Source organism: Podarcis muralis, chromosome 2, assembly GCF_964188315.1.
Source record: "Podarcis muralis chromosome 2, rPodMur119.hap1.1, whole genome shotgun sequence".
Classification (NCBI taxonomy): Eukaryota; Metazoa; Chordata; class Lepidosauria; order Squamata; family Lacertidae; genus Podarcis; species Podarcis muralis.
Window position 1 is genome coordinate 109,096,277 of NC_135656.1, and position 23,833 is coordinate 109,120,109.

The following is a 23,833-nucleotide window of genomic DNA, read 5'->3' on the forward strand; positions in this document are numbered from 1 at the left end:
TAAAATACATGTCAGCTTTACATATCTGGCTGGGCTTGGCAAAATGAACACTTTTTTTGTAAATGCTTTGAGGGTGGTGGTTTTTGGGGGGTTTTTTTGCAATCGTGTGGTTTATACATTTTATGAACCAAAGAAAGTATAAACGTTCTAACAGCACTGAAAGCACCCCCAGAAGCAGCAGAAAACTGAAGGGCCAGCACCCTGAGCTGGGAGTTTCTGACTACAATGCCAGCAGGTTCCTCTGCTGTCCTTGGGGGGCCGCCTGACCCCCATCTCTTGCTGCCAGAATGACTATGGGGCACCTCCATCGCGTGGTGATAGGGGCCCTGAGGGACCGTAACTTAAGCAGCAGGGGGTGGCGCTGGCAAGAGCCGAGCTGGGTGAGTCACGTCCCTCTCGGTAGGCGCCTATGTCCAGCTGCATTAACATCTGTTGTCGGTTCTTTGGCTTCAGTTTCACGCCCTCAGCCGCTAGGTGTCAGCAATGTGCTGTTGCAAATCGCTCCCAGTGTGAAACCGAAGCGGAATCAGATGTGTGTGTATGGTCAGGTTGGTCAGGTTCACTGGCAACAATCCACTTTGTTAGCTGCCTGAAATCATTTGCCAGCTTGGTGAGCATCTAAGCGCCTGGGTGTAAAGGAAACGGCGGGGGGGGGGGGTGCCCCGCAAATTTTATTATCATAGAATTGTAGAGTTGGGAGGAACCCTGGGGGTCATCTAGTCCAACCCCCCTGCAATGCAGGAAGATGAAACCTACAACCTTGGTGTTATCAGCCCCACACTTTAACCAACTGAACTATATGGAGGCTAACAAATGACATTCTCTCGGTCACGTTTTTTTGAAGCGGGGTGGGGGTGAGGAGTCATTCATTTACTTATACAGTATAAAGATGATTAATGAAAATAATTATAATTATGGAGCAAATTCTTTCCCCCAACCCTGCGCCCAGAAATGCAGTATTCATTCATTCACTTATTTGGAGTGGGGGGTGGGCGATACGGCACTCTGCACATATGCAATGGCACACTTTCCTACATAAGCGCTGCACAAATTCCTATCGTGAAGAAGACTGGATGGCTGCCTAAAAAGCAACGCAAAACAAGCGCCACGTAGTGCTCGATAAGGAAACGGTCCGTTCCGCTTTCAATAGTGCAGCCATTTTGGGCGCCTTGAGTTTCGGTGGAGCGCTTGCAATGAGGGTAAGTGCAGTACGTATTTCGCTTTTTTGGTGTTGGGGGGGGGGGCCGTTGTACCTTTAAGGTACAATAATTGGTTTTTAAAGGGGGGGGCAGGAGAAACAGGGCAGGCGGGTGGCGGGAAAAGCGTCCCGCTGCTTCTGCCGACTCGTCTTGTGCAACAGTCGGGGAGGCGGCGGTCTCCAGGCTTGGAGCTCCGTGTCTTTTAAAGGGAAGCCAAAAGGGCGCACGAAATAGGTGCGAGTTTCTTGCTTCGTGCGCAGCCACCTGCGGATGGTGATATATGTACGTTGCTATTCTCAAATCATATAGCGCTGGGTAAGGGTGGTTCAGGCGGGAGGAAAACTAGCAGGGCGAACTTCTGCCTGGCTTCCTGCCATCGCGAATGGCTGACGCAGCCGAGAAAGAATTTGGTTCCCTTCCTTTCCTTCGGATTTCTGCCCATACCTCACATTCCCTTATCATAAGTACAAAGCTGCGAGGAGCCGCACGAAGAGGAGTCTCTCTCTGTGTATCTTGTGTATTGTATCTATTTAGATCTCAAAAGAAAGAAAGAAATATTTCTGCCACCCTTGGGACTGTTTCGCACGGTCGTCTTTTATGCCACGGGACGGCAACTCTCTGAGGTTCATGCGGCACATTTCAGCCGAAGCTAAGCTTGAGATAATTTTATTTAGATGGGGGCAGAGGAAAGAGCGCCACTGTTCATTATGATTATTGTTTCTTGATCTGTTCCCAATTGCGTGGATCTGAATCTGCCCACCCACGTTTTAGATTGTTGGGACTGCTCAAGGACACACACACACACACACACCAATACAAACTCCATATGTGGTTTTACCTGTACTTCTTTTATTTGGAAAACGAAGAAGCCGCTTGTTGAACAAAATTATTCAAGCAGGGCACATGTTTTGCTACTTAGAAACGCGACTATAATACCAAACCAATAAAAGCAAGTGTGTAGGGAATCATTATTGCAAGCAAGGTAAAATTTAAACATTTTAAAACAAGTCAAGGTCGCAGGTTCAATCCCCATAGGGTTCAATCCTCATATATTCCTTCCTTGCAGGGGGGTTGGACTTGATGATCCCCAGGGTCCCTTCCAACTTTACAGTTCTATGATTCTAAGTGTAATTAAATTATGTGGCTGGAATCGGGCTTCCTGGAGTTTTCGGCAGACGTGTAATAATACAATATGCACCTGCCTAGTGCCACCAAGGGCAGTGTTTGGTGTGGACGAAAAATACAGCAGTTCAGGATGGGGAGCGGGTTTTGTTACTGAAAGAAGGGACGGCACCTTATACATGGCGAACCACGACTCAAAGGACAGGGCCAGCCCTCCCATGAGATCAGGTGACTGCCTCAGGCAGCAGGACCCACAGAAGCAGCAGATCCAATGTCAGTCTTCCCTGATACTGGCAGGGAGATGGGATGCCATTTTGGGGGGTCTGCCTCAGGTGCCAAAAGGCTGTCAAGGGGTAGGAGAGACTCACTTGAAGAGCTTCTGCAAAATGGCTGTTCCCATTGGCCTGATCTTGCTCAGTATTCCCTTTGGCCTGGCCCTGTCAAGGGATAGGAGAGACTCACAAATGACTACCAAGAGCTTCTGCAAAACGGCTCTGTTCCCATTGGCCTGATCTTGCTCAGTATTCCCTACACACGGATTGACAGTGACTGCTCACGATTTCAAAAGGGGGAGTTGCCTGAAACATCGAGAGGCTGAACTTGAGATTTGCTGCTCTGCCACTGAGCGATGCAGTTCTGCCCTCCCTAGTGCTATGGAGCAGATTCTTTCCTAGCTTCCCCCACTGTTCTGCATCCCCTTGTACTGTGGCCTGATCTATACACCCCTGCAGGACAGATGGGCTGTACTGCTTTAAATTATAAGTAGGGGTGCTCGTTTTGAAGGCTCCCACATCTGAAAATCTTGTTGAGTCAGGGGAGAAATTGCATGCCGTTGGAGAAAGGCTTTAGAGCTCAGTCCTCTCCTCTCCTTGATCTCCTGGTTTTCTACTTGCACAGAGGGGTTTTTTTTTGTTGCAAATTGATAATTTAAAATGTCAGACATCGGCTGTCTGAAGTTGCGTGGCCTTTTCAGAAGTTCTTCTTGATTTCCACTTCATCCTGCCATGCGGACAGCCCAGGACTGAATTTGAGACAGCCAAGTTGGGAGTGAAGAGGCTGGGACAATGTGGAAAAACTGGTTTACAGTTTCCCCAGTAGAGAGAAAAGAGACTTTGCCCTATCTCTAAATAAAAAATTGTTCCATTAGGAATTGTTCCACCCCCATTGTTCTGCCCAGACACTGAGACACCAGACAAAGAGAAAAATAACTACAGTGGTACCTCAGGTTACATATGCTTCAGGTTACAGACTCTGCTAACCCAGAAATATTACCTTGGGTTAAGAACTTTGCTTCAGGACGAGAACAGAAATCGTGCTCTGGCGGCGAGGCAACAGCGGAAGGCCCCATTAGCTAAAGTCGTGCTTCAGGTTAAGAACAGTTTCAGGTTAAGATTGGACCTCCGGAATGAATTAAGTACTTAACCCAAGGTACCACTGTACCAGACTTTTAGAAGACATCTGAAGGCAGCCCTGTTTAGGGAAACTTTTAAATGTTTAATAGACTATTGTATTTTAATATTCTGTTGGAAGCCGCCCAGGAGTGGCTGGGGAAACCCAGCCAGATGGGCGGGGTATAAATGATAAATTATTATTATTATTATTATTATTATTATTATTATTATTAGTGCTGTGTAGTGGGTAACTAACCAGTGCAAGTAGATAAATAGGTACTGTTGTGGCGGGAAGGTAAACGGTGTTTCCTTGCACTCTGGCTTCCCTCGCGGTGTCCTGTTGTACCAGAAACAGTTTAGTCCTGCTGGCCACATGACCCGGAAAGGTGTCTGTGGACAAACGCCGGCTCCCTCAGCCTGAAAGCGAGATGAGCACCACAACCCCATAATCACCTTTGACTGGACTTAACCTTCCAGGGGTCCTTAACCTTTTTATCTGACTTCCTGCAGGCAATGCTTAAGCATCTGAAGTGCCTCTCCTCATTTAATTAGAACTGGGAATCAGCAAAGGAATGGTACATAACTCCAAATCCTCTGCTTCTGGGCGTAAGGTTTAGGGGACATAACATTTGCAAATGGATCACAGGTTTAAACCATAGTTGCAGGTATCTCATGCATTCAACGATAATTTTCACATTTGTTTACTTATCAAAATAACTTACGTATGCAAATGTAAAGGGTAAAGGGGACCCCCTGACCATTAGGTCCAGTCGTGGCCGACTCTGGGGTTGCGGTGCTCTTCTCGCTTTATTGGCTGAGGGAGCTGGCGTACAGCTTCCGGGTCGTGTGGCCAGCTTGACTAAGCCGCTTCTGGAGAACCAGAGCAGTGTACGGAAATGCCGTTTACCTTCCCGCCGGAGTGGTACCTATTTATCTACTTGCACTTTGACGTGCTTTCAAACTGCTAGGTTGGCAGGAGCAGGGACTGAGCAACGAGAGCTCACCCTGTCGCAGGGATTCAAACCACCAACCTTCTGATCGGCAAGTCCTAGGCTCTGTGGTTTAACCCACAGTGCCACCCGCATAATCAACTATAAATTATAGTTACAGAAAGTTGATACTTGTTTTATTAATTCCATGAGGGAAATTTTGATGAATATTTTTATTAGTATGGAAATAATCTTTGTTTAATGATCATGGATGGTATACAACTATATTTTTGCATTAGTGCATGGATTATCACCAGCCCAAGAGGATTTCCTACCTCTTGTTCTCCTCCTCCTCCTCCTCGGAGAATTTGGGAAATCCCCAGAACAGATTTAGGGCATTCATGGTGGGGGGAGAGGGGAGAACATTCCTTTGCACAAGGAGAAATCCTTGCGCTCGTGGAATATTTATCTTAGCGTGTGTTTTGTTTTGTATTTGTTTTGTGCCACAGTGGACGACTAAGCAAGGGTGGACATACAGTGGTGCCTCGGGATGCGAACGGGATCCGTCCCGGAGCCCCATTAGCATCCTGAATAGAATGTAAGCTGCGACAGTGCGCGGGTCGCGGTTTGCCTCTTCTGCGCATGCGTGTGACATCATTTTGAGCGTCTGCACATGAGCGAGCAGCGAAATCCGGAAGTAACATGCTCCGTTACCGGTACTTCCGGGTTGCTGCGGGACGCACGAAAACGCTCAACCTGAAGCACATTCAACCCAAGGTATGACTGTAGTTTGCGTCTTATTTTGTATTTATTTTGTGAATTGCATTTGGATGGGAAATGGTGAATGGCTTATGTAGCAACAAACTCAATTAATTAATAATCAATCAATCAATCAATCAATTAATAATTAATTATTAGTTATTATTAGAATGGGAGACTAAGGATGAAGTTAAATCAGTAAAGATTAAGTGAGCACAAGATATAGGACATAATATACAATTTGAAGACTGGGAAAAATTATGGAAAGTGAACTTAAAATTAACGGACTATATTGCTCAAAGAGAATTACGTACATGAAAATGATGTACAGATGGTATACCACACTGGTGAAAATGGGGAAACAATTCTATGATTCCATGACTCTGCCTCCAACGAGTTGGCAGAGTCAATATACCTTGCTCCTGTATCTCCATAGGGAGACAGGAGTTTTTCTGCTCAACGTTAGAGTCGGTGGCAATGGCTCACAAGGTGGACCACCTCATGCTGTTCCTTGACTGAGGAGGACAGTCTGTCCCTGAGTCCTGATACTGGTATTTCTACCTTGTGGGCACCTCTAGTTAGAAATGCAGATAAAAGAAGGGAAATGTATTCCAATTAGAATTTAGAATAATAGAATCATAGAGTTGGAAGGGACTCAGGGTCATCTAGTGCAGTGTTTTTCAACCTTTTTTGGGCAAAGGCACACTTGTTTCATGAAAAAAAATCACGAGGCACACCACCATTAGAAAATGTTAAAAAATTTAACTCTGTGCCTATATTGACTATATATAAAGTAATTCTCTTGAATAGGAATCAAATAAACACAAAGAAAGTATTTTATAATTACTTTATTATGAAATAGTAAGTAAACAGAAATGTGAAAAATTATAAAATACTTTATTTTTAAATCTTTTGAATTTTTCAATTTTTCCCACGGCACACCAGGCAACATCTCGCGGCACACTAGTGTACCACGGAACAGTGGTTGAAAAACACTGATCTAGTGCAACCCCCTGCAATGCAGGAATCTCAGCTTTCTGAATGCTTAGTCGGAATCTCCTTTCTTGTAACTTGAAGCCATTGGTTTGAGTCCTACCCTCCAAAGCAGGAGAAAACAAGCATGCTCCCTCTTCCATGGGACAGCCCTTCAGATATTTGAAAATGGTTACCATACCTCCTCTCAGTCTCCGGGCTATTTTCCAGGCTAAATATACCTCGCAAGGCCTCTCCTACTCCCAGAGGGAAGGGGTTGTGAACAGGAGCAGCTTCCTGCTGGGACAGGGAGCCGTACTCAGCTCCCTTGTCACTTTTGCTTCTGCAATAGGGCCGGGCCTATATGTATTTAAACAGCCGCGGCAGGGCTCAGCTCCCAGCCTGTTCCTGCTTTCTTCGGATCTCCCACCCTCCCTCCCTCTTAGGTCAGCTTCTTTTTGCATATTGACCTTGCTATGGACTTCGGTTGGTAGCCTTGGTTGCCCAAGGGGCCTGGTAGGACTTTTTTTATCCATTTGGCAAACTGGCACCAGCCTCTTGGTTTTTTCGCCTACCTCGTAGCAATTCGTCACAACTTTCTGGTATTGGCGGTTGGAATATGTGTGCTGTGTTGGAGGATTGGGTATGGGCCATCATCTACCCCTCCTCTTTTGGGTATTCGGTTAAAGGAATCCAGCAGTCATGGATCCTGTCGGATGCCCTGCTGGTGCCTAGGGCCACGGCACGACCCCCGGTGGCGTCATGGGGGAGCTTCCAGTTGTATTTGCATCAACAAGCTCCTCCCATTGGTTGTTAACCCTGATATGACTCCCGGCTGTGTATTGCTGTCTCATCCAATGCATAAGCCAATACTACTCACATGCTGTAACCAATAAAAGTTGTGGCCTAATTTTGCCCATTAACCTAAAATAATGTGTCTTTGTATCTTATTCTACTCCTATGCGGGTGGCGGGTCCTCAACTCACAACCCAGATTGTGTTGTATAGTCAACATTCAGCTGCCAAGATGTGTATTTCTGGGCACTGCTAGGCCACTGACCATTAAGAGTGTGTGTGTGTGTGTGTGTGTTGTTACCGGAAAATCCGAGGGCTCCCTTGGACAAAATCAAGACACCAACCAGAGCAAATTGGAAGCAAATCAGCAGCCGGTAGGCTTGGTCTTTATTGAAGAAAAGACTGTCGCGACAGGACTCCCACCGCCCACAAGGTGAAGCAAGATGGAAGCCCCGAACAAAAGGAGACCCCAACTTTTATTAGTTCCTAATCCCCTAAGCTACACCCCTAGAAATACATCATATTTACATCATGACTACATTAAAATCGGGAGGAGTCAGGGGAGGGGTTGCGCAGGTAATCTGAGCATCCTGACACCTGGCCGGAGCCCCCGCTCTTCCTCCCCATGAGTCATTTCAGAAGACAAAGGAAAAGGCACAGTTTCCTGCCCCCCTGAGGGGATCCAGCCATGGTCCCTTTGTCAAAGTCTGTGTTGAAGACTGTGTGCAGTCTCAGATAGGTAGCCGTGTTGGTCTGCCATAGTCAAAACAAAAAAAATTCCTTCCAGTAGCACCTTAAAGACCAACTAAGTTAGTTCTTGGTATGAGCTTTCGTGTGCATGCACACTTCTTCAGATACACACAGTCTATTGTGTTCTTGATAGTCTTCCGTCTGAGCCCATCAAGAAGGCTATCAAGGTTGCTGTGTCAACAGAGGAAGGGCTGCAGAGTACGTGCCTGCTCGGTCAAGGGATTATGGCTGACGAACATCAGGCCACCCCCCTTTGATAGTTCTCATGATGTGGAGCAGAATAAAAATGGTCCGGTGAAAATCCGATGCACGGTCGATTTATGGTGAATTTATGAAGAATACTGTCCTCGAAGTTCAAAGCACTTTCACCTTTCCGGAAGCAGGTTGCAACAATTTGATTAAATCAGTCACGGTCAATTTAACTCGGAAACTTTGTATTGAGAGCTGTCAAAGGTAGAGAAGCGGCCGCCTGCTGCCTGCAGTACCTGCGTGGTGGCCACAAGGGGCGCTGTTCGGTAACGCTGATTGGTTGAAGCGGCAGTCGACTGACCCAGAGTTCAGGCGCCCGGTTTACCCATAATAAGGATAGGGCGAGGTAGAATGTTACGGCAGACTAAGGGAAATATACGAGAAAAATAAAAGAGTTCCGTGCGGAGTCGTCAAGCTAGCGCTTCCTTATTTACGGAAGGCTTTTAGGGGATGCCCTTCTAAAAGGGGCATCTCCAGGCTTGGGGAGGTGGGAGTGTGCGTGTGGTGCTTGTGCATTACGAGGTAATGAAGGGGGGGGGTGTCTCCTGCTACAGTGTGTAGATGCACATACATATTGTGTGTACCACAGTGGTGCAACATTTTACTTCTTCCCCATCCAACTGCTTTCAGGGACACTTTGTGATAAATCTACTCCAGGATTAGTAGGTATTTGACAGAAAGAACCCAGGAAGAGTGTATATAAAAATCTGAGCTCATATTGCACCCTGCCCTGACAGGCTATGTACAGTGGTACCCTCGGGTTACAAACACCTCAGGTTACAAACACTTCAGGTTACAGACTCTGCTAACCCGGAAGTAGTGCCTCTGCTTAAGACCTTTACCTCAGGATGAGAACAGAAATTGCGTGGCGGCGGCAGAGGGAGCTCTGGAACGAATTAAGTATGTAACCAGAGATACCACTGTACTAGAATTTTCTAACCGCAACTCTGTCTGTAGAGATTCTGTTGATGGATCTCAACCATAACTCTTGCTACCAGCTGCCAAATCAGTGACTTCCAGGACGACGAATAGGAACAGAACTTGCTGACTAATAACTTTATTTTTAGTTAGCTTAATTATAACACAGCAGAGTAAAGCACAGCTTTGTAAAAACTGTTTTGTCATCCTGCTGATAAGGAAGAACTTAGCCAATCACCGCCTGTTGCTCGGCTTCCTTATCTCCAAGCAGACTTTCCACATGTTTAACTTGGCTTGTTGCCAACCCACTAATTGTTTCCTCCAAAAGCTGCAGGAAAACTCAAAGTCTCAACAGATTCAACATTGCCCTTCTGTACAACGCCTGCTGAAATATTTTCTGTTAGGCCCATGCAGGCAATTATGAACACATCTTTCCACAATGCTTACCTGATTGCTGATTTATTTATTTTTAATAGTTTTATGTACTATTAAACTGCTTTGGGGGTTTTTTCTGATTAGGTAAAGGTAAAGGGATCCTAACCATTAAGTCCAGTCGTGACCGACTCTGGGGTTGTGGTGCTCATCTCGCTTTATTGGCCGAGGGAGCCTGCGTACAGCTTCCAGGTCATGTGGCCAGCATGACTAAGCCGCTTCTGGCAAACCAGAGCTGCGCACGGAAACGCCATTTACCTTCCCGCAGGAGCAGTACCTATTTATCTACTTGTACTTTGATGTGCTTTCAAACTGCTAGGTGGGCAGGAGCTGGGACTGAGCAACGGGAGCTCACCCCGTCGCAGGGATTTGAACCGCCGACCTTCTGATCAGCAAGCCCTAGGCTCTGTGGTTTAACCCACAGTGCCACCTGCGTCCCTTTTTTTCTGAATAGTGGTATATAAATATTTTTATAAATGAGCAAACTCTTGTGAAACTATCTACATCACACAGAGCTGATACTCATCATCTGCTGGCCTTAACTGAGAAAATAAAAAGGTAAAGGTAAAGGTACCCCTGCCCGTACGGGCCAGTCTTGACAGACTCTAGGGTTGTGCGCCCATCTCACTCAAGAGGCCGGGGGCCAGCGCTGTCCGCAGACACTTCCGGGTCACGTGGCCAGCGTGACAAAGCTGCATCTGGCGAGCCAGAGCCGCACACGGAAACGCCGTTTACCTTCCCGCTGGTAAGCGGTCCCTATTTATCTACTTGCACCCGGGGGTGCTTTCGAACTGCTAGGTTGGCAGGCGCTGGGACCAAGCAACGGGAGCGCACCCCGCCACGGGGATTCGAACCGCTGACCTTTCGATCGGCAAGCCCTAGGCGCTGAGGCTTTTACCCACAGCGCCACCCGCGTCCCCAACTGAGAAAATATCTGGGACCAAAAGAGCATTTTTCACTCCATCTCGTGATAACAAAGGAAGGCATGAGATTATGCTGGATGCTCTTGCTATTGTACTACGGCAGCTTCGTGAGCATCCTGTTCTACAAGCACTTGTCACTTTTGGTGCAGTTAAATTGTTTCGCTAGGTTGTGCCTGTGTTCCCAATTCCCTATTCTTCTGGATCACATATCTTCTCTTTTGTACCTGCCAACTAACATTTCTGTATCACAACAGAAAACTTTTAATGTTGCTCTCAAATCCTATCCAGTTTGTACCTTGAGTAGGATTTGATAGGATCACACTGTAAAGAAAACAAATTATCCCTTTGTAGGGATGTGTGCACTCCAGTCTCTATAGTGTAACATACCCCAAAGACCCTAGGGAAGAGTTTTACCTGAGGAGCATCTTTCAGAACTTACCACAAAGAGTTGCATTTATTTGATGTAAGCATGCATTATTCATCTTGTCTTTTATTTTGTGGTAGCCTTCCATTACCTTTGTTGCACTCCACACAGCGATAGTTCCACGGTCAAAATAAGTTGTCTCATTTCCCCATCTCCCAGCCTTTAGCATGTGACCCACTTTTAACAAAAACTATATACAGATCTCTCTCTCTCTCTCTCTCTCACCGCCCCAAAGAGGAGGGGGCATGGGTCACTGCTGCATGCCCCCCACCTTAGGGAAGACAGACTAAAGGATTCCACCCAAGGCCTGATACCGCCAAAGTTGTGACATTTTGCTACGGGAAAGGCAAACCTGCCAATGCAGGAGAATTCCTTTCCGGCCCTTCAACAGCCACCCTGACGTAGCAGCGCCCGTGTACCTGTGGAGAAAAGGTTAACCTGCAAAAGAAGTCTTAACTGAGGGTGGGTAGGGTGGGAGAAGCTCTGGAGCCAACTGACAATTCCCAGGTAAGATCCTCCCCCTATTGTGTGGGCAGGTGGTCCCTCCCCCTACCTGGCCTGATCACCTTGGCAACGCCTCCCCAGGCGGGATTGGGCAACTGGCTGAGGTAGGCGGAGACCTCCAGGTATCCCACCTGGGGAAGGCAAAGCCAAGCCTGTGCTAATGGTGCCGCATAGGGTCCAGGGGGCTGTGTGCGACTATGCAAAGAGCGCCCCCCCCCCCGTTTAATGTGGGGAGTGGCCATTGTCTCCTTTTCAAGGAATCTACATGGAACTGCACTAAACTGTTGCAGGATAATGGACCAGTCTAACCAACATACTTTGAAAGGACGCAGACCATCAGGAAACACCCTAAGGATGCAAAATATATATCAGCATATCTAGGGGTGTGACACACAGCCACCCCACGTGGCCTTGAGTGCTCCAGTATTCAAATCCCATTGCTCTGTCTTAGCTCCTACCAACCTAATAAAATAATATTATTAATAATAATTTATTACTTATACCCCACCCATCTAGCCAGGCCTCCACAGCCACTCTGGGTGGCTTCCAACAGGATATTAAAAACACAATAAAACATCACCTAGCAGTTCGAAAGCATGGCAGCGCAAGTAGATAAATAGGTACCACTGCAGCGGGAAGGTAAACGGTATTTCTGTGTGCTTCTGTCATGGTGTCCTGTTGCACCCGAAGTGTTTTAGTCATGCTGGCCACATGACCTGGAAAGCTGTCTGTGGACAAACGCCAGCTCCCTCGGCCTGAAAGCGAGATGAGCACCGAAACTCCATAGTTGCCTTTGGCTGGACTTAACCGTGCAGGAGTCCCTTACCTTTTGCCTTTATTCTAATGTTTCATTCCATTCCATTTTCTTTTACTATATTTCTGTGCCGCTTTTCACTCACACGAGTTCACAAAGCAGCTTACAAACAATAAATAACAATCACACAACGGAACATCACAATCACAACATAAACCGTATAAAATAACAAATTGTCAATAAAACAATTGTTCCAGTTCAAGCTGCTTTTGATTAGCATATCCAGTGCTCTGTATTGGTTTCAACGGCTGCTGTGTCGATGTTAAAGTACAGACCGTGATCTGCAATGGATTTTATGGGATTTTATTTTTGTTTTAGTGTGATGTGAGCTCCCTCGGGAGGGTTAGCTCTGAAAGACGGTGTTCCGATATTGATACGAAATAAATGGAAAGGGACGCTCCAACTTCTCACTTCAAAATTTCTGGCTCCCTTTGTTTTAACAACCCACTTTTCCTTCAGAAAAGGGCAAACTCTGTAACTGGAGCAACTGGCACAAAGCAGGAACATTGTGTCTGTTTATTTAACCTGCACACTTTATTTTGAGCCTTCTCTCAGTGTGAGAATTTTTCCGTTCCAATTTAATTTGTCCCAGAAGTGGGGCTGGGAGCTCCTGGAATAATTTCCCTGCAGAGAGGGGGAAGAAACAGAGGGATCTTCCAGGCGGCCAGCTTATGGAGCGATTGCCCTGATTCGCTGATGCAGAGGTTAGAATATATCCCGGTCGTTATTGATTAATCATTCTGATTTGCTTGCAGCAAGCTTACACATCTTGCTATTAGCCATTCATACGCCCCACATTCATATGCTTTTCTCCTTTGCTTTCTGATCCGCAAAACCTCTGATTCTTCGTTGCACTAAAGACTGAGTCCCTTAATTGTGCAACCTTGACCGAGTGGTGCAAATAAGGGGCACATCCCATTCCGTCTGCCAGACACTCAGGAGTGATGACCGCACTCCAAAACACATTGCTCTGGAGGTGGGGAGCAGTAGAAGCAAAGCCAGCCTAAGATCTGATGGTTCCTGAGCTGGTCTTACTGCTGTCCCATAGCAGCACTGTGCTTGGCTGTTGCCACCAGCTCCAGGCTGGCACTGTCCCATTTACTTGGTCAAGAATTACTTGGCCAAGAAACAGTTGCAGAGGCAATATGCTGAACAACTGCTTTGTTGTTGGCATCTATCTGTCTCAGTAGAAAAGGGAAGAGTACACGTTTGGGGTTAAAGTCAAATTACCGGAGAATTACAGCACCTACTGTGGCTGCAGAGACTGATATTGGTGGGACGTGTTTTGTGGGGCAGAGGAAGGTGTCCGGTTTTCTTTTTCTAAAATATTTTTATGTATACTTTTCCATTACAATTTTTCGCATTTCAGTCAACATTACCATACATTCATAATCATCAACTTCTCTTTCCCCCACTTCCATGGTTCCATTATTTATCCATTGTTAAAACAAATGTTTTTTTTCTTCCAGTAGCACCTTAAAAACCAACTAAGTTAGTTCTTGGTATGAGCTTTCGTGTGCATGCACACGAAAGCTCATACCAAGAACTAACTTAGTTGGTCTTTAAGGGGCTACTGGAAGAAAAAAAAATTTTGTTTTGACTATGGCAGACCAACACGACTACCCATCTGTAACTTATCCATTGTTGCTGTTGTTCTTTAGTCATTTAGTCGTGCCCGGCTCTTTGTGACCCCATATGGACCAGAGCAAGCCAGGCATTCCTGTCTTCCACTGCCTCCCGTAGTTTGGTCAAACTCATGCTGGTAGCTTCGAGAACACTGTCCAACCATCTCGTCCTCTGTCGTCCCCTTCTCCTTGTGCCCTCCATCTTTCCCAACTGGCCACAACTTTATTATGTTTCAGATGTGGGTAGACCTTGGCTCAGGCATTGGGCGTTTATCCCTCCCGGTCCCCCGGCGGGGATCTGGGGAACATCAGGGTTATCCAGTGTTGGGGGGGGGGATGGGCTGGCTCTGGAGAACATATGTTCAAGCAGAGAGAGCCCGCCCCTGTTACACCGCCATTGCAGGGGAGAGCAATGACAACCTCTCGGCGTACGGCCAAAGCCTCCCCTCAATCAATCCCTTTAACGGGGATTGAAAGGAAACGTTCCTTTTTAACCAGGCCTTTGGTTGATCCAGTTTACATCCTATGCCCTTTTAAAATATGGTGGGTTTGGGGGTTGGGGTTGGGAGGGGAGGGTCTGTTATTGGGTTGTTGTTTTTATTTTGATTATATATTTTGTGGTTTTGTATTTGGATTTTGTTCCGTGAACTGCCCGGAAACCTCCAGGTATAGGGCAGTATATAAATATAAAATATAAATAGTAGTAGTAGTAGTAATCATCATCATCATAAATGTGATGGTTTAAAGTGGCATGATACGGCTTTAAATGTATGGTGCATATGTGTCTGGGACTGGCTGGATACTGATGAATGGGCACCAGGAAAAGCAGGGTTGGAAATGGACCTGGAAGAAGGAAGGGATCAGTTTTCTGAGGGAACCGGTTGCAGCTGGGAGATGAGTCAGATGCAGCAGAGGCTGTAGGATGGCAGAGTGGAGAATAAGTGCAGGGGGAGGGCGAGACAGGGAAGGCTGGTAGGGAGTCACAGACGTCCACACCTCCTGCAGGTTACATGCAGGCAGAATGTGTCTGCTTGCACAGATACGTAAGCTGAAGTCGGGGTGTGGCCTTTCTTCTGCAGCGACTGAGTCATGGACGGCTACAATTTCCCTAACCTGTGTGTGACCTTTGGCAATAAAGAATGAATTACTTCCTCTGGAAATTGTTTGCCCTTCCAGTGCCTTGACCAAATGTGACCCTAGGCTACATGGTTAGTGAAAAGAGAGGTTAACCTTGAGTCCTGGTTCAGGCAACTCAGCACAGCATGGCAAGTAAAAGGTAACGGTAAAAGACCCCTGGATGGTTAAGTCCAGTCAAAGGCAACTATGGAGTTCATCTCGCTTTCAGGCCGAAGGAGCCAGTGTTTGTCCACAGACAGCTTTCCAGGTCATGTGGCCAGCATGGCTAAACCGCTTCTGGCAAGTGCCAGAGCACATGGAAATGCTGTTTACCTTCCTGCCACAGCAGTACCTATTTATCTACTTGCACAGGCATGCTTTTGAACTGCTAGGTTGGCAGGAGATGGGACAAAGCAATGGGAGCTCACCCCGTCACAGGGATTCGAACTGCCAACCTTCTGATTGGCAAGCCCAAGAGGCTCAATGGTTTAGAACACAGCACCAACCAAAAAGGACCAGGGAGGGGCGAAGTGGCTGCAGGTTCCTTCGTGGGAGCCTACACATCGGCATGGTTCCAGTAAGCCATAGTGTGGCTTACTGTGTCATACAAACCAGGCTTCTCACTTGTTCAATGCAAGGGCAGTCTAAATGAGCCGAATTTCATGTCAGTCCAGCCTGAGAGCCATTGTTATCTCACCATACCTTATTATCTCTTCTTTCCAGGTTAATAAACACCATGGGTCCCCTGAGAGAACCTCTATTTTACTGGATCTGTTGTCATCACACATAACCTTATGCAGAACAGGATGGAAGAAGTTTCTCCAGTTGCCCACCTGAGACACTGAAGACAGGATTTTTCACACCTGAACCTTGGCAGATGTGTCTAGAGTAAAAGGCTCGGCCTCACTTGGCATGAAGTATCTGGCGGAAAGTATCTTTTCCTATTGGCACCATGAATTTATGGAATTATCTTTGCTGATGGGTCTGCTGAATGGCATCTCTGCAGAAGTAACGCCTTTTTGCTTGGGCTGTTGCCTTTGACCACCTTGGCCTATGCAGGTGAATATACAAGTTGTTTTGTTTTCACTGTTTGCCTTTTTAGACATGTGTGTAAAGTGTATAGGAACAATTGTAACTAATGTTCTGTTTATTCCTCAACTTGAACATAATTTAATGTCCATTTCAAAACTTCTTTGAATTTTGAAGTTAGATTTGTTGAAGAGAAATGTGAAATGGAAAGGTTTGCATAGCAGGAAAGCTAGAAAAGTCATTGTATCCTATAAGGGGAAATTGTTTGGAATCTTACAACAAAGAAAATTTAAAAGTAGAGATGACAATGTAAAATGGGAAAAAAGCCTCCACATGATGAATGCACACATTTGTTCCATAGGTGTTTAGGACATGCCAATTTTCAGACATTAAGTAAAAGGCCAGGATTGTGCTCAGATATGAAGTTAAAGCCATGTAAATCCTTTATGGAGTGTAATACTTGCAGGGAGTGTAAATCAACAACAGCTCTGATATAGTGGCCCCCAAACTTAAAATGATTATGGATGAAATATTAGACAAAGGAGAAATTCCAGAATCCTGGCAAGATGCTTTGATAACTCTCCTTCCAAAACAAGGGGCAGACCCGAAGTTGATTAAAAATTATAGACCGATTTCTCTCTGGAATATAGACTATAAAATTTTTACTGGGGTCTTAGCAAATAGGATGAAAATCATTTTAAAAAGAATTATAAGGAAAGACCAGGCCGGTTTCCTACCGGAAAGACAAATAAAAGATAACACTAGGATAATTATTGACTTACTGGAATATGCCGAAATGAACCTGAGTAAAAAAATAGTAATGTTATTAATAGACGCTGAAAAGGCGTTCGATTGTATCTCGTGGAGTTTCCTGATGGAGACAATTGAAAGTTTGAGAATAGGAAATAGAATAATGAATGGAATTAAAGCGATCTAAAAAAAACAAAAAGTGAAGCTAAGGATAAATAATGAAATTACAGAGGGATTTGATATTGAGAGAGGGGTTAGACAGGGATGCCCCCTGTCACCACTGTTATTCATTATGGCGCTGGAAACCCTTCTAGGAGCATTAAGAAATTAGAGGGACAAATGTAGGAAACCCGTGCTATAAAGTTAAAGGATTCGCAGATGATGTGATTATAACGAGGGAAGCACCATTAGAAAGTATTCAAAGAACTCTAGAAAAAAATGAAGGAATTCGGCAAGGTTTTGGGCTTTAAGTTGAATAAAGAAAAGTCGAAACTATTGGCAAAGAATATGGGAGAGAAAGACAGAGAAGAGTTAGAGAAAACAACAGGGCTAAAAATAGAAGGTCAAGTGAAATATTTAGGTCTTTGGATAACAAATAAAAATACGAACTTATTTAAAGACAACTATATCAAAAAATGGAAAGAAATCAAAGAAAACTTAAAATGTATATAGGGAGTGCAGTGTAAGCGATGGAAGTCAATCAATGAAATTTAATTAATTAATTAACATATTGAGATATTTGTAGAATAAATTTGGAAGAAATTCTTCCAACTTTTCTTCTTCTTTTTTCTTTTCTTCTTTCTTTTCTTCTTTTTTATATACAGTATGTGTGCTTACCTGAAATATGTATGTATGTATGTATGTATGTATGTATGTATGTATGTATTTGAAATATTTTGCTTATACAGCTCCCATTTACACAAAATGTGAAAGAAATTCTAAGTGACTTCTGGAGCTTCTGCATAGAGATTTAGCTGGTCCATTCCAGAAAACTCTGGGAAGAGCTAAATTTGATCTCATAATCATCAAATGATTTTTCATGTTTTGGGTTCATTATAGTTGTTAAATCATAAAGGAGCAAATAAAATTTTCACATGGTGTAAATGTTGTGTAAATGTTTTGAAAGGATAAATGGAACAAAAAAAGTTTAAAATATTTGAATGGAAAAGATTCTTATGACTTTGGGTACCCACTGTCTTCTTGTCAATGTTGTATTGTTCTGCTGGGGTGGGGGCTACTGTGAAAAGTGGCGTTGGCCTGGGTTTTTTGTGGATTTTCAGTGGAAATGTTTTGAAGCTCAGAATTCAACACTTCTCATGGCACCATATTTAGCTTTTAGATCAGGCAAAGGCAAAGTGGTCAGGGATGATGGGAATTGTAGTCCCAAACATCTGGAGGGCTGGAGTTTGCCTTTGCCTGTTTTAGATAGTATTTTAGAGCATGGGGAGCAGAAGGTAGGTTAAGATCTACGAATATGTGCTTTGAAGTTCATCATTGGCAAAGATTTCTGACTCCTAATTGTTTAGCAGTGGCAATGGCAATGACAAAAAGACCTCCTCCAACACAATTATACTCCTAAAATGATGAATATTTGGGGGTGCGGGGGATTTCAGGAGTAACAACAACAACAAACCACATCAGTAAAATCAAGAAAAATTAACAACCCTACTTTAAAACATACAAAAGCTAAAATATTAAAACAGATTAAAATTACTTCAACTTCCTAAGCATCTAAGAATGCTTTTAGCAGGTGCCTGAAAAGCGTATAGCAAAGGCACGTGCTTTGTTGCAATAGGCGGGGAGTTCCAAAGTGCAGCTGCTGCCACACTAAACAATGCAGTACAGATATTATGTGGAACCTGTAGTAGTGCTTGAAACTACTGAAGGGGAGGTTTTATTTATTGTGATTTCACCAAGCTCTGTATTATCTGAAGAGGAAAACAGTTGTTTAAAAAGCAGGACTGCACAGCAGCAATCTACTCGCCTGCGAGTCTCGTCATGATAAGTGGGACTTATTCCCGAGCCAACAGTGCATAAGATGGGCTGCAATCCTATGCACCCCTTGCATCCAACTTGTACCTAAAAACCTGCACAAACCTGCACCAGAGAATTGTAGAGTTGGAAGGGACCCCTGAGGGTCATCTAACCAACCCCCTAGGGCAATGCAGGAATCTCCAGCAGGACCATCCCTGACCGATGGCCATCCAGTGTCTGTTTATGACCTCCAAGGAAGTAGAGGCCACCTCCTCCCAAGAGAGATCTTTCCACTTCCTGATGTTTTGACAGCATGGGGGAGGCTTCGGAGTTGTGGGCGGGTGGCGCGCCGCCATTGCCCCACGCTTCTGGGGTTGCCTCCGGGGGGGGGGAGCCTCCCAAGCCTCCCCCGAGGGGGAAGGCCGCCTGCAAAGCAGTGCAACCCCCACCCCCAGAGAGCAGCCCGGGAGTGCGGGGCAACAGCACACAGTCTGCCCGTGACTTCCAAGCCTTCCTAGAGCCTTCAGGGGAAAGGGGAGGCCGCTGGCAAAGCAGCGTGGCTCCCCGCCCCCACCCCCAGCCAGGAAGCAGCCTAGGAGCTGCCATTTTGTCATCCTCCTCAGTAATGACACCTGGAGTGGCTCGCACCCTCCCGCCCTGTTATTGTTGTTGTTTAGTCATTTAGTCGTGTCCGACTCTTTGTGGCCCCATGGACCAGAGCACGCCAGGCACTCCTGTCTTCCACTGCCTCCCGCAGTTTGTTCAAAGTCATGCTGGTAGCTTCGAGAACTCTGTCCCACCATCTTGTCCTCTGTCGTCCCCTTCTCCTTGTGCCCTCCATCTTTCCCAACATTAGGATATTTTCCAGGGAGTCTTCTCTTCTCATGAGGTAGAGTCTCAGCTTCAGGATCTGTCCTTCCAGTGAGCACTCAGGGCTGATTTCCTTAAGAATGGATAGGTTTGATCTTCTTGCAGTCCATGGGACTCTCAAGAGTCTCCTCCAGCACCATAATTCAAAAGCATCAATTCTTCAGCGATCAGCCTTCTTTATGGTCCAGCTCTCACTTCCATACATCACTACTGGGAAAACCATAGCTTTAACTATACAGACCTTTGTTGGCAAGGTGATGTCTCTGCTTTTTAAGATGTTGTCTAGGTTTATCATTGCTTTTAAGTATATTTTGTATTTTATGTTTTGAATTGGATTGATATTTTATATGTTTTTAAAGAAAGGTAGGCTGACAGATAGACACACAGACAGATATTCTTGCTAAGCCTAGCAATACCAAAAAATGATTGCTGGAGATATGGGCAGTGCTGTTTTCCAGCTGGAACTCGCCAGAACTCAGTTCCAGCCCTTCTCAGGTGGGTGCCATTGCCATTATAAGAGACCAAGGGAGGCTTCAAGGCGAGTTCCGAGCAGTGCTTTTTTTCTGGAAAAACAGGTGGGGAAACTCACCACGAGATTATAGATAGATGATTGATTGATTGATTGATTGATTGATTGTGGGCCCAGTCATAGTGGCAAAAACCCACACCCCGGGCAGTGGCTAAATATAAGACATGATTAATAAAAGCAGACAATGATCTGGGTTAGAAATGCCCACAACTTCATTGATTCAAGATAAAAGTGGGGTTTTGCCTTGGCGCCTGCACTGTGACTTCAAATGCCTAGTACTCGCCCTTCACTAGCTGTCTGGTCCCCTGCATCTTCCACCTTCACTCAAGATGGCAGTTTCACTTGTCGTGAATCCACAAGAGCAACACACACACAAGGGCTGCTTTAGTCTTAGTGTCTGCCCCTGTTTTCTTTCCTCCCTGTCTCCCTGGTTTGCTTTCCCCACTTCCTATCTTCTCCTCAAAACTGACAATCCTAGATTGACTCCACCTACCTGGCAGTGAGTCCCACTGAGGTGAATGGGATTCACTTCTGAAGAAATTTGGTGAAGGTTGCAATGTCCTGTCAGACGCTCTCCCTCCATCCCATCCTATCCCATCTATCCCAACCTGTGTTTTTCCTCAAGCTCTTTCTCATTTCTGAGGCAATCCTAACTTTTGAAAGTGTGTAGTTTTTTTGCCCAAGAAGCTGCTTTAAAGGGGAAGTGAGGGAAATGGGGAGCATCCTAAAGGTAAATAAATGGACCCTTGACCATTAGGTCCAGTCGTGACCGACTCTGGGGTTGCGGCGCTCATCTCGCTTTATTGGCCGAGGGAGCCGGCATACAGCTTCCGGGTCATGTGACCAGCATGACTAAGCCGCTTCTGGCAAACCAGAGCAGCGCACGGAAATGCCGTTTACCTTCCCACTGGAGCAGTACCTATTTATCTACTTGCACTTGACGTGCTTTCGAACTGCTAGGCTGGCAGGAGCAGGACTGAGCAACGGGAGCTCACCCCGTCGCGGGGATTCGAACTGCCAACCTTCTGATTGGCAAGCCCTAGGCTCTGTGGTTTAACCCACAGCGCCACCCGTCCAAAAGCTGTTTTGCTGTCTTGAGAAGTCTAGAAGAGGAGATAGAGCGAGAGCTGAGGGCAGAGTTGGAAGCGGAGTTTGAGAATACAGTGGTACTCCGGGTTACAGACGCTTCAGGTTACAGACTCCGCTAACCCAGAAATAGTGCTTCAGGTTAAGAACTTTGCTTCAGGATGAGAACAGAAATTGTGCTCCGGCGGCATGGCAGCAGCAGGAGGCCCCATTAGCTAAAGTGGTGCTTCAGGTTAAGAACAGTTTCGGCTTAAGAAAGGACCTCCGGAACGAATTAAGTACTTAACCCGAGGTACCACTGTACTACTGTGAGATGATCACAGAATCACAGATTTGGAAGAGACCTCAGAGGGTCATCCAGTCCAACCCCTCAATGGAGGTACCTCAACTCAAGCAGCCTCAAGTTGAGGCAGCCATTTAAATCTCCCCCTCCATTAACCCCTATTGAAAGCCCCTTGAAAGCTCCCTTCTCACCAGTCTCTCTCCTTTTTATCGAAGGGAAGGGGGCAAGCAAGCAAAGAGCGAGCTTCCTTTAATCCCCCCCCCCCATTTTTAATATGGAGGGAAGAGGGAAGCTATTTCATCCCTCCCCCTTTGTTTTCTGCCAGTGGGGGTGGGTGGAGGGAAGAAAATGAAGCAGCAGCAAATAATGATGTTTAGGGGTGGGGAAACAGATGTGTGGGGAAGCAAAGGGGAGAGGGGAGAATTGGGAAGAGTTCAAGGGTGAGGAGGGGGGCGGGTAGAGATTGCTAACACAGAGAGAAGGGAGGAAGGGAAGGCAGCGTGCTGCTTTCTGCCTTCCAGGAGGCTCACAGAGAACAGAGCAAACGGGGCTTTGAAGGCATGGCAATTCCCACCCCTTCTTCTAAGCAAGCATCTCTGTTCAGAGAGCCAAAGGAAGTCTCATGACTCATGATCCATCCAGGGAGCTAGAACAGCACGCTCCCACTGCTCCCGCTCCTACCCAAACCAGGCGTGCCCAGTGCGCAGCCGGGCTGCCACGTGGCCTCCCTGAGGAGAGGAGGAGGTGGAGTGTCCTGCAGGTTCAGGCTCCTGCTCACCTCTCCCCACCCCCCATGATGGCACCCGGGGCAGCCCCCCTCCCCCCTTCATACGCCTCTGAGTGCACCTCTCCCCCCCCAACCTGCCCCAGCCATTCTGTTGGCTGGGGCCCACTCCCAGGCACTCCTGACCCTCTACCCTTCAGAACAGAATATGTCTTGGTATAAGGCAGCTTCCTCAACCCTGGAAAGATACTGCATTTTGCAGAGGAGGGCTGGACATGGTCCTCAGCTGAGGCAGCCGGCTATAAGCTCAGCCAAATAGAATATGTTTAAGTTGAAGAGTGACAATGGGCAAGCATGGTGGTAGGTCAGGTTTTGATATTGGATACTTGACGTGCCTAATATAGCTGACTCATTGAAAAGCCATGCGGCCCTTTCCTTCCCTCCTGGCGGGAGAACAAATATTCCGGCTCCAGCCACTGCTGCCTTTGGGAAAGACGTTATGCAAGAGAGTTGTGAATCTCCAAGGCTGGCGTCTCTCCAAAAGGCTGGAGGCAGAATCTTTGCTTCCCCACCCAGGAGGAAGGAAAAGGACAACTGTGCTCCACCACCTCCACCACCTCTTGGAGTTGTGAATCTCCACAGCTCAGGAGGTGTGAGCCGGGAAGAAAAGTAACTCATCCAGCGCTGGCATGTTCCTTAAACACTCTTGGAGCCAGTGGCGTAGCGTGGGGGGTGCAGGGGGGGCCGGCCGCACCGGGCGCAACATCTGGGGTTAGGGAAAATCCATGGGTTAGGGGGCGCAAATTACTTGCCTTGCCCCGGGTGCTGACAACCCACGCTACGCCACTGCTTGGAGCACAGGAGGAAGAAGAAGAAGAAGAAGAAGAAGAAGAAGAAGAAGAAGAAGAAGAAGAAGAAGAAGAAGAAGAAAAAGAAGAAGAATAAGTTATTTATAGATTGAATCTGTTAGTCTTACTCAGAGTAGACCCACTAAGCAGCCTGAATAGCTTAGCTCTGTTCATTTCAATTGACTTACTTTGAGTAAAAGTTAAGGTAAAGGTACCCCTGCCCGTACGGGCCAGTCTTGACAGACTCTAGGGTTGTGCGCCCATCTCACTCAAGAGGCCGGGGGCCAGCGCTGTCCGCAGACACTTCCGGGTCACGTGGCCAGCGTTACGAAGCTACTCTGGCGAGCCAGAGCCGCACACGGAAACGCCGTTTACCTTCCCGCTAGTAAGCGGTCCCTATTTATCTACTTGCACTTTGACGTGCTTTCAAACTGCTAGGTTGGCAGGTGCTGGGACCGAGCAACGGGAGCGCACCCCGCCGTGGGGATTCGAAACGCCGACCAAGCGATCGGCAAGTCCTAGGCTCTGTGGTTTAACCCACAGCGCCACCCGCGTCCTTCGAGTAAAAGTTACTTGGATACAAATTAATGATGATGACAATGTTGCACACAGGACAAAACCCTCTCTCGGCTTGGTGAATACCCATCTCACGTCCAGACCCCTCAAGCCTAAAGTCTGTCGACCCCTGACCTAAAGTGCTCAAATAACTTTAAAACATGCTTGTAGAGATCTGCACAACCCTACAAGTAGATTTGTGTTTAAATGACATGCTTTATCGTAGCTCTGGATAAGTGTAGCCTTCCAGATGTTGTTGGACTG

At 46.4% G+C, this 23,833-nt stretch overlaps 1 protein-coding gene across 1 annotated transcript in view; it reads left to right on the forward strand.

The window, feature by feature from the left end:
• Positions 1–1,016: 1,016 nt before the first annotated feature.
• The window catches only part of LOC114592134 (C-type lectin domain family 2 member B-like), a 77,748-nt gene continuing 54,931 nt past the window's right edge, over positions 1,017–23,833 (forward strand). The window contains exons 1-2 of the mRNA XM_077925197.1: positions 1,017–1,199; positions 15,645–15,980. The gene's annotated coding sequence lies outside the window, so the exon portion shown is untranslated. The remainder of the gene's footprint in view (positions 1,200–15,644; positions 15,981–23,833) is intronic.